The sequence below is a fragment of the Beta vulgaris genome, chromosome 6 (genome assembly GCF_026745355.1).
Source record: "Beta vulgaris subsp. vulgaris cultivar EL10 chromosome 6, EL10.2, whole genome shotgun sequence".
In the NCBI taxonomy this organism is placed as follows: Eukaryota; Viridiplantae; Streptophyta; class Magnoliopsida; order Caryophyllales; family Amaranthaceae; genus Beta; species Beta vulgaris.
Genome location: NC_079207.1, coordinates 64,370,632 through 64,382,647, shown reverse-complemented (window position 1 = coordinate 64,382,647; position 12,016 = coordinate 64,370,632).

Here is a 12,016-nt window from a genome sequence, read left to right as displayed (position 1 = left end):
AAGTCCATGAAAATGCGTGAACTCCTATGACCGCCCTAGGAGGAATCCTAATGCCTATGATTCTCGGGCTCTAGGAACATCCTAATGCGTGTATTATATATATCCTTCTCGTGTGCGTCTCGGACTTCTTTCGGCCCGATCATTTTTTTTCTCTGGCAACCATCCTCGGGTTTCTCACGTGACTTGTAACATATCTCAGGTGCTTGTGACCCATTGCATTTCCCCGGAATTCATCTAAATACCCCATTTATGCTTTTGTGGTGCAATATTGGAATTTTCCCGAAATAGATGTAAAAGCCATCAAATGTCCTTTTTAAGGCAATTGAGTACTTTAACATGACCTCCTAAGTCCCCAGAATGCAACTGATGTCCTACGGTGCCCCTGTAATAGCCCACCGTCCTAACTTTCTTTAAATCAATTAAAAAGTATACTTAATAGCATTAGCGGAAGCAAATCATAGTAAAATAGTACGGAGCGAGGCTGTCACCTGCTTGAGTCAACCCATTAATATGGTTAAGTTGACTCTACGAGCTGAGTTAGGAAAAACATACATCAAACAAAATATAGTTTAGTTATTAGGCCCATAATAATATCATAATGTACATCCAAACATTCTTCCCAAAAGACAAATTTTAAGTTTCAAAAGATGATCATGTTCAAGCTTTGGTCCGCTATGATTGTTGACATATCATTTCTCTAAAGTTTTCCATCTGCCTACCTTAGCTTGCTAATTCCTGCATAAGAGTCTGCCCCCACCAGAACAGGTTCATAGAACAAAATCAGCTTATGCTGGTACACAAATCAATCCAAAACTAATTATGGTGGCTGAAAATAAGGAGTAGTCACACTCCAAAATTTCTTATACAAATCAATATTTTGGCAAAGCGCCACTATCATAAGGTTACACACTTCAAATGTTCACATGTTCATTGTAAACATCTAAATACGAACACAAGTTTAAACTATTTACATTGGTGCGCAAGAAGAAAAGATTACACATCGAGGTGCACCAAGGTGCGAACCTCCACACAATTTGGAGTTTAGACTCCTACTATTTACTCGCTTGCAAGCTTTTATAGGACATGTCCGATCACACACATTTCACATACTCCTCTTCGCTACGCAAAAACGGATTCAAATTCACTAATAACAAACACACTTTACTAAAATAGTATGTAAAGGTTCAGTTTCTAATCTTAAGTTGTAAAACTTTTCTAAAATTTTGGTAAGGATGGATTCGTGGACTTAGGACAGTAGCTATATGATCTTTGAGATGCAAGATAAGTTTAGGAATCCCACAAACAATGCAACTCAAACAATCAGGGAAAAATTTGGATTTACGTGTGTAAAAAGGAGGTTTCTGACTTTATAAAGAAGTTTTGTTTTTGAACAGAATTTTATCTTCAAATGAACTTTGAATAATGTGAGTAAGTTCATCTCCAACCTACTATAAATCTCCATTTATTGCAAAATATTCTTCCTTTGAAACATTGTAGGAAATCGGGTACAATCCATTCTTAAAAAACGCGTTTTAAATAGTTTTCTCCGCATTTAGTGTAATATGAAGTGAGGTAAAAATTCTTTTCAATATACACTATTGAAATACAGTATTTCCTTATCAAGATTACATTGCAAGAATTTCAATAGAACCTTCCTACAATTCCAAGAGCATTCTTTATAGAAATCATATAAGGAAAAAGGCTTTTAAAATGCTCTTTAGTGTAAGAATTCCACCACTATCACAAGAGATTTTCTTAACCATTAACATACCTACATGTAATATCTTAATCATCATCTAACCTACTTCTCAATCACACCAACACCATCCAAAAATGCAAGTAAACACAATTCTTTCAAAAACCGAATACACACACACTTAACCATTTTCTAGTGTAAGAAAGGAACCCAAATTCATTTGCTATTCATCATGCAAAGGTTTATATTCAATTAACATCAAAATACAGTAGTTAAGAGTCATCCAAACTAAGAATTCATCCTCAAATTTGTTCCCAAAAATACTTCTAATAGTTCTTACAATACTTTTCCTCCAAAAGGGATTGAATTTGCATACCTTAATTTGCAATTGGTGCAATTCGACTTCTCCTTCTCCTTAGGATAAGGTCCTGACTTCTTTGGAATCCTTAAACAACTATTTAAATCCACAAGAAAAATCATAAGAAAATACCCAAAGAAAGTATCTCAATTTACCCAAAACATTCAACATACTTACTGTTTTCCTAGTTGAAGAAGATGGCTCTGTTTCTTGAACTTCTTGACCTCGAACTGGTAATTTCTTTGCTGCCCAGTAAATTCCTATATGTATAGAGTGAGAATCAGATCTTGCATGCAGGAGTTATGAAGGGAAAATTCAAAAAAAATAAGCAGAGGTGAGCCCCTGCAGTACCGCCAGATATGGCGATCGAGTAGAAGAGGGAAGAGGATAGAAGTCTTGGGCAGTCCACTTTTGTCTGAATTTGGGGATGAAAATTATGTGGAACGGAGATGTATGTATGAGGAAAGTATGGGTGTATCTGATAAGTCATATTTATATATAGTTTTTAGGTTCATTTAGGTTGCATTTTAGAGCATTTAGTTTCATATATATTTAGTTTCATTATTGCATTATATTCTTAAGTTATGTTTATCTATTTCTATTCGGTATGTTTTCTTGTTTTTAATGAATTTCAGGCATTGAGAACGTATTTGGATTATGATTAGCTAAACTTGAGGATTAGGAGCACTTGGAAAGGAGCTACAATGTATAAGTATCGTATGGATATTTCATAGTAAGAGTTTGAGCAAAAACGAAGCGGAAAATCATTAGAAGAAATGTGAAAAAGGAGTCATGTTTACTCTTCTGATCATAACTTTTGATGTGATTCTTAAAATCGAGTAATTCCAGCATATTTGGAAACTAGACTTGAAGAGCTTTCCAACGATAGGTGGCACGCCCCGAGGAGACGTTTAGTCAAGGAGTTATGCCTTTCGGAAGATTGCACTGATTCTGCTGGAATATGCCACGCGTACGCGCGGATCACTAATCCGCCTATTAATGGTTTATTTAAGACTTTCCTTATCTTGTAAATTACTTTCCAAGTCATATTAGGTTATTGAATATTTATTTAGATAGGTTTTCATTCTTTCTCTCTCCTCCCCCTCTCACGTTATTTTCTAGGTTTAGGTTTTAGTTTTCTCCTTCTCTTTCTCTCTAGTTTTTAGTGTAAACCCTAGTTTTCATTCTTTTTCATTAATTCATGAATTTTATTAGTTTCTTTCCTTGATTTCTTTTATTATGTTTTCTTTGTAGATTTAGATTTCATTATTTATTTCATGATAGAGTAGTTTCTTTTATCTATGGTTAAGTTGAACCCTAATATGATTTAATTCATGATTGTTTCTTTAAATTCTCATATTAATTATTAATTGTTCTTGCTTAATTGATTGTGCATAAGCCAATACTAGATTAGGGATAACTAGTATTGTTATAATCCATTGTCTTGATCACAACGGGAGTTGGATTTTGACGGATTCAAGTATTTCAATTAAGGCATGAAGTTCTCCACGGGAGTAGGTAGAATGGATTGTTAGGAAGTTAAAGTGTCGTGTTTAATGTCTTTAATTTGCATGATTCCACGGGAGTAGGCTTGAATGCATATTAGAGAAGCCATAGATACTCGGGAGAGGTTTATGGTACTTTATAGGGTGTACTTTTCCTTGTGAACATTTAATTTATTAGTTTGGGGTAGAAATTATTTTGTATTATTTCGTGCTAGTGGGGATACTTAACGTAGAGTCTTTTATTTATATATTATTAGTATAGTTACTTTGACGATCATTGATATTAATCTCCTTTAGTCTTACCATTATTTAAGAGCTAATATCATAGAACAACTTTCTCTCTGTGGGATCGACTCTGACTTACCCTACTACATAGTTAGGAGGATTAGTTAGGTTATTTATTTTTGTTAGGTGCGCGACACGCCTATCAAATTTTGGCGCCGTTGCCGGGGAGACGGTTTTTTTTAGTTAGTTTTTATTGTTGGTGAGACTAAATTAATATATATTTTTTTTCCCTTTTTGTGAATATTTTTTATATTATTATTTTAATTTTTTTTTGTATCATGGAGTCATGCTATTTTGATGATGGGGATAATTATTTTGCTAGGCAACATAGTAATAATTTTTGGAATTCTCATGTTTACATTTTGATGCATCATATCAAAATCCTCCCAATTTTTGCATGAGTTCTCCTGAATTACCTCATATTATGTGAATCCCATGTATATGCTAGTAATTCTAGAGCAATTTTTTCTTTTCCTCAATATGAGAATGAATTGTTTTGGAAATACTATCACAGACTTGGTGATTTTATAGGTCCTAATCATGAATTGAATTATGGGATATGTGCCTAGTGATTTATGAGGGGTTAAATGAAGAAACTAGGATGGTGGTAGAATCTATGTGTGATGGAGGATTTCTATTCCAATCGCCTGATTATTGTTGGGATTTAATTGAGTGGTTGGCTAGAGATACTTATGAGTGGGAGATGTCTTCATCTGCTCTTTCACCCCAAACTTACATGTCACCACCCCCTTATTGTTCTAATTGCTCACTTCTCATGATTTTTCTTCTTGTGATGTGACATTAATAGATGGTTTCGACCCCTCTTCCCCATTTGAATGTCAATCTGCTCAGAATTCTATCCCCACTCCGTTTATTTATGATGATAATGAGGGGCGAATAATAAATGAGAGCTATTGGGATGATGAAAAGATTGAAAGAACAACTAATGTGATGGATGTTTTGCAGGAGGAAGAAGACATGGTTGAAATTTCCTCTTTGGAGGAAAGTCAAGTTAAGCGTGAGGTGATTTATGAGTCTTTATCGGTACCACCTACTGTTTTTGAGTCTCATGTTCCATTCTCTGAGCAACTTGATATTATATTTCTTCCCCTATATTATATCCTCCATCGTTCCTTCTTTCTCCCATTTTGAATGACTTTCATGATAATGTAAATAGTGTACAGTTCGTTTCTTTTCCTTCTTTTGAGTCATGTAAAAAGACTAACGATTTTTCTTTTTCTTCTTGTAGATATAACTTTTCGTTTGATTTTTCTTTTTGTAGTTTTAGTAATTTTTTAGTACTAACTTTTTTCATTTTTTCTTTCTACTCTTATATAATATGCTCTGAGATGTTTGCAGGAACATACGATAAGCTTCTTAGAGCATTGAACTATTATGAGTGGTCTACTAATCTTAAACGGTCATGCAAGACCTTAAATTTGCGCTTTTCGGGAGGCAACCCGAGTTTTAACTTAGTTTATTTCTTCTTTTCTTTCCTTTTTATTTTTTTTCATTCTTTGTGTGTGATTTTTGGTGTGTTGTTGGTTCTTGTGATTATAGGTGGAAATGAAAAGAATATTAAAGAAAACACAAAAAAAACAAGAAAAAAAAAACATGGAGCATCATCGACGACAGTGACGTCACCATCCCCGACCACCGGCCTTTCTCCTATCCGCGTATCTCCACCACAGCCCCACGCTCCCACTCTCGTCGGAATCCCGCGACACAGGCCGCACCACCACTCGCGCTGGATCTTTTCGCCGGCGCCCCTGCCACCGGAATGTTCACCTCCATCCCGCTTTCCGCCCAGTACCGCGCCACATCGCACCAGCATACTCCATGTCTCCTGCTCGCCTTCAGTCTTGGTCTTCCATCTTAGGGTCATTAAGGAGGTCTTTCCTCCGCTTGGTGCATTCCAAAAATTTCAGTTTTTCTTTTCCTCTTAATATGATTCCCAATTTAGTAATATATCTTAGGTTAGTGGTCCCCACAAGGTGATTATTCTAATCCAAACACTTTTAACATAGATCCCTTAATTTACCTATATAAATTAAGCCCATTCATTAAAAGAACTTCAAAGTCCATTCTATTAAGCGTACCAATTAAAGTGTTCAATAGTTGAATCTTAATTTTCAATCTTGCAACAATTCTCAACTCCCACAATTTTAAATCCATAAAATAATATGTCGATCATAGTACCTAGATAACATCATTCATACACTAGTGGAAAAATGAAGAAGGGCTGCGCTAAAAAAGGCATGTAGGGCTGCGCTTTTTGACAGCAGCCCTTTCAGTAGCAGCCCTTCACTTTTTAAGTAGGGCTGCCCTAGAAAAGCGCAGCCCTTAAGCTAGAAGGGCTGCGCTAGTTAGGAAAAAGCGCAGCCCTTCTAGCCCAGAAGGGCTGCGCTAGTTAGGAAAAAGCGCAGCCCTTCTGGGCTAGAAGGGCTGCGCTTTTTCCTAACTAGCGCAGCCCTTCCTACCAAAAAAAAAAAATTTTTTTTTTTTTTTTTTTTTGTCATTTTTTTACTCATAATCTCACATTTTCTGAAATTAAACAGAAGAGAAGAGAAACGAAACGAAAATACTAAACCCAAAACAATAAAAAGAATGAAACGAAAATGAAAAAAAGGAACAAAAACTAATATACAAAGAGAAGTATACAATAAGTATACAAGAAGTATACAAGAACATTAATCAAAATAAACAAAGAGAAGTATACAAGAATAACATTAATCAAAATAAACAAAGAGAAGTATACAAGAATAACATTAATCAAAATAAACAAAGAGAAGTATACAAGAATAACATTAATCAAAATAAACAAAGAGAAGTATACAAGAATAACATTCAAAACAAAGAGAAGTATACAAGAACATTAATCAAAACAAAGAGAATATACAAGCAAGAACATTAATCAAAACAAAGAGAAGTATACAAGAACATTAATCAAAATATATAAACAAAGAGAAGTATACAAGAACATTATAGATCTGAAAAAATACAAGAACTACAACCTAATAATGTTTAAATACATAAAACAAAACCCAAATACATAATTTAAAGGAAAAAAAAATTTCGGAAAAACTTAAAATGGCTATTTGGAGGCTTAAACGAACTCGGATGGCTTAAAAAGCCTAAACATCACCGCAAAGCAGTGAGTTTGACTTGTTGGCTCGTTCCGCTTCCGAAAAGGTATACAATAGGCAATCGGACTCCGTCGTCATGTTTAGTGCAAATCGGAAAAACTTAAAATGGGTTTTTGAGACAAATGTTTATGGGAGTTTTTGAGAGAGAAGAGAAGATGAGAGAGAAGGAGGGTGAGAGATAAGGAGGAAAGGAATAATGAGGGACGTGAGAGAGGAGAGAGAATGAGGGATAATATATTTGACGAATCCCCGCTCAATATTTCAAAGAGCGCGATTCCGAAATTTCAAAATTTTTCAGGAAGGGCTGCGCTTTTTTAAAAAAGCGCAGCCCTACTAAGCAGAAGGGCTGCGTTTTTAAAAAAGCGCAGCCCTTCACTTAGTAGGGCTGCGCTTTTCAAAAAGGCGCAGCCCTTCTTACCTACAGAAGGGCTGCGCTTTTTTGAAAAAGCGCAGCCCTACTAGTGAAGGGCTGCGCCTTTTTTAAAAAGCGCAACCCTTCTTCTTAGTAGGGCTGCGCTTTTTAAAAAAAGCGCAGCCCTTCACTAGTAGGGCTGCGCTTTTACGAAAAGCGCAGCCCTTCCTGCGCAGCACTTTATGTTTTTTCCCCTAGTGATATTCTCATTCAACTAATGATACAATTTATATTATTATAACTTTTTTTTCTTCTAGGCAACAATTACACGTAAGCACAATTTGTCCATAATTTATTTTCACATACAACTTATCATACGTATTATCTACGTAAGATCACATTTAAATTCCATGACTTAGGTTACTTAATTGCAGATTAAACCCCTCATTATTTACTAGCGGTTACATCCTCGGTCCCCAGGAACATCTAAAAGCGTGCATTATAACCTTTAATTTTGGTCGGTTTTGGGCATTTTTCGACTTCTCCAGGCAAAGTCATATTTTTCTCCTAAAACGTTCCTAGAAGTGCCGACATGAATTTGTAATGTTTCCCGAGTGCTTGGCACCAGATGGGTTGCCTCCAAAAGCCTCTAAACACTCCATTTGTTCATTTCTCGTAAAACCCAAAATTGCCTCGAAATGAACGTAAAGGCATCCATATATTTATTCCAACCCTGTGACTCGTTTCCAATGACCTCTCATGTCCCTAAGAGTCATCCTATGGCATCCGAAACATAGACCCTGGGAAAGTCTTAAAGCGTGTATCATAACCTTCGACTTTGGCTGTTTTTCAGGCATTTTTGGACTTCTCCGGGCCCAGTCATATTTTTCTATTCTTGAAACGATCTTAGGGGTGCCGACATAACTTGTAACATAATCCGAGTGCTTGGCACCATCGGCGTTGCCTTAAAAAACCTCTAAAAGCCCCATCTATTCATTTCTCGCGTAACCGAAAATTGCACCATAATGAACGTAAAAACATCTATATATTCGTTCAAAGCCATGGGACTCCTTTACAATGACCTCTCATGTCCCTAGGAGGCATCCCATGGCATAGGAGTTCGGGCATCGGAAAAGTCTGAAAGCGTGTATTATAACCTTTAATTTTGGTTATTTTTGGGGTATTTTCCGACTTCTCCGGTCCCGATAATATTTTCCTCCCGAAACGTTCCTAGGAGTGCCAACATGACTTTGTAATGTTTCTTGGGTGCTTGGCACCATCTGCGTTGCCTCGAAAGGCCTCTGGAAATCCCATTTGTTCATTTCTAGTGAAACCCAAAATTGTCTCGAAATGAATATAAAAGCATCCATTTATTCGTTTCAAGCCATGTGGCTCCTTTATAATAACCTCCCATTTAATTCCCAAGGAGGCATCCCGTGGCGTTCGGAGCTCGGACCCCAGGAAAGTTTGAAATCGTGTATTATAATCTTCAACTTCGGCTGTTAGTTTTTGGTGCATTTTTGGACTTTTCCAAGCCCGGTCATATTTTTCTCTCGAAACGTTCCTAATAGTGCCAACATGACTTGTAACTTTTCCCGGGTGCTTGGAACCATTTCTGTTGCCTCGAAAAGTCTCTAACACCCCATTTGTTCATTTCTCGTGAAACCCAAAATTGCCTTGAAATGAACGTAAAGACAACCACATATTCGTTCCATGCCACATGACTCCTTTACAATGACCTCCCATGTCCCTAGGAAGCATCCCGTGGCTACCAAATTTGGGCCCCGAGAAAGTCCGAAAGCGTTTGTGACCTTCAATCTTGGCCATTTTTCTTTGGCCTTCTCTGGTCCTGGTCAAATTTTCTCCCAAAACATTCCTAGAAAAAACGACGTGACTTGTAACGGTGCGCGGTTGATTGACACCATTTTGTTGCCTCAAAAACCTTTCAACATCCCGTTTTTTTCAATTCTCGTGAAACCCAAAATTTCTTCAAAATGAACATAAAGGCATCCGCATATTCGTTCCAAGTCCAATGTTTATTTTTCAGTGACCTCCCATGTCCCTAGGAGGCATCCCGTGGCGTTCGAAGCTTGTTCCCGGGGAAAGTACGACAGTGTGTATTATAACCTTCAATTTTGGCTGGTTTTGGGACATTTTTGGACATGTCCGAGCCTGGTCATTATTTCTTCCGAAACGTTCTGAAGAGTGCCTGCGTGACTTGTAACGTTGCGCTGGTTCTTGGCAACATTTGTGTTGCCTCGAAAAGAGTCTAAATACCGCATTTGTTCATTTCTTGTGAAACCTAAAATTGCCTCAAAATGAACGTAAATACATCCATATATTCGTTCCAAGCCAAATGAATCCTTTCCAACGACCTCCCATGTCCCTATGAGGCATCCTATGCAGTCCGGAACTCGGGACATGGGAAAGTTCGAAATCGTGTATTATAACCTTCAATTTTGACTGTTTTTGGAAAATTTTTGGAATTCTCCGAGCCTGGTCATATTTTGTCCAGAAAAGTTCCCATAAAAGCTAACGTGACTTGTAATGTTGCGCAGGTGCTTGGCACCATTTGTGTTGCCTAAAAATGCCTTATACCATCCATTTGTTCATTTCTTGTGAAACCTAGAATTGCCTCGAAATGAACGTAAAGACATCCACATATTCGTTTCAAGCTACATGACTCCTTTCCAATGACCTCCCATGTCCCTAGGAGGCATCCCGTGGTGTTCAGTGCTCGGTCCCCGAGAAAGTCCGAAAGCGTGTATTATAACCTTCAATTTTGGCTGTTTTGGGACATTTTTGGACTTCTTTGGGACTGATCATATTTTCTAACAAAACATTCCAAGGAGTGCTGACGTGTCTTGTAATGTTGCGCGGTTACTTGGCACCATTTGCCATGCCTCAAAAAGCCTTTGAAAACCACATTTGTTCATTTCTCTTGAACCCCAAAATTGCCTCAAAATGAACGTAAAGGCATCCATATATTCGTTCCAAGCCAAATGAATCCTTTCCACTGACCTCCTATGTCCTTATGAGGCATCCCGTGGCGTTCGGAGTTAGGGCCTGGGGAAAGTCCGAAAGAGTATATTATAACCTTCAATTTTGGATGTTTTTGAAAAAAAATTGGACTTTTTCGGGCCTGGTCATATTTTCTCCCAAAACGTTCTTAGGAAAGCCGATGTGACTTGTAACGTTGCGTGGGTGCTTGACATCAATTGTATTGCCTCGAATAGACTCCGAACTCCCCATTTGTTCATTTCTCGTGAAACCCAAAATTGTCTCGAAATGAACGTAAAGACATCCACATATTCGTTCTAAGACACATGATGTCTTTCCAATGACCTCCCATGTCCTTAGGAGGCATCCCGTGGCGTCTGGAAAGACACTAGTCAGACACTTTAGAATGAATACATAAGCCTCTATTTATAGTACGCTCAAGACTTGAACTACTTCCACTTATTTCTCCACTAACCCATGATTAGTTAGTTGGGAGAAACTTGGGGAAGAAGCAGTCAACTTCTTGGGCACAACTTATGTCACATTAATTTATAACAAAGCAGTTAGAGTAAAGATAGAAAACAAAAAGAAATACTTGGAGAAAAAGCAACGTTTTATCAAAATATAATCCAAGAGATGTTTTTCCAAAACTCACTTATTATTTATTTTCTCATGCAAAAATATTTTACTGAAAACTTTTTCATAAACCTAACACAAGTACATACATGAGTTCCTGTGCGTACAAGAACTCGCGTCAAGTTCCTGCACTCACAAAAACTCATCATACGTAATAATATAAATCTAGGCTTTTATTTTAAAAAACTAATAATAAGATAAGATTAAATAAACTAAAGATATAAAATCAGTATCCTAAATCAAAACCGATTTTATTTAAAAACTACAACTTATCCTAAAACAACTAATGTATATTATCTAAAAACAATGAATCAAGTAAAGATTTATTAAGAAACATACTCTTAATGGATCCTACAAATTAAGATACTAATATGCAACAGACTCACCGACTCTTAAATGCTTTTGGCTCTAAGTTCCACAAGTTTCTTTTGACACCTTGTTCCATTGCTTTTCACGTTTCCATATACTTACATGAATCCTACAAAATAAACTCATAGTTTCTGCCTTCGTGCTCCATGCTACTCCACCTCTGGAACTCTTCAACGTGCTAGTTCCTTTAAGGAACTTTGCACTTATAATTCATGCTGCTTAGGAAGAGTCGTTGATAAGTCATATTTATATATAGTTTTTAGGTTCATTTAGGTTGCATTTTAGAGCATTTAGTTTCATATTTAGTTTCATTATTGCATTATATTCTTAAGTTATGTTTTTCTATTTCTATTCGGTATGTTTTCTTGTTTTTGATGAATTTCAGGCATTGAGAACGTATTTGGATTATGATTAGCTAAACTTGAGGATTAGGAGCACTTGGAAAGGAGCTACAATGTATAAGGATCGTATGGATATGTCATAGTAAGAGTTTGAGCAAAAACGAAGTGGAAAAATCATTAGAAGAATTGTGAAAAAGAGTCACGTTTACTCTTCTGATCATAACTTTTGATGTGATTCTTAGAATCGAGTAATTCCACCAGATCTGGAAACTAGACTTGAAGATCTTTCCAACGATAGGTGGCACGCCCCGAGGAGACTTCTAGTCAA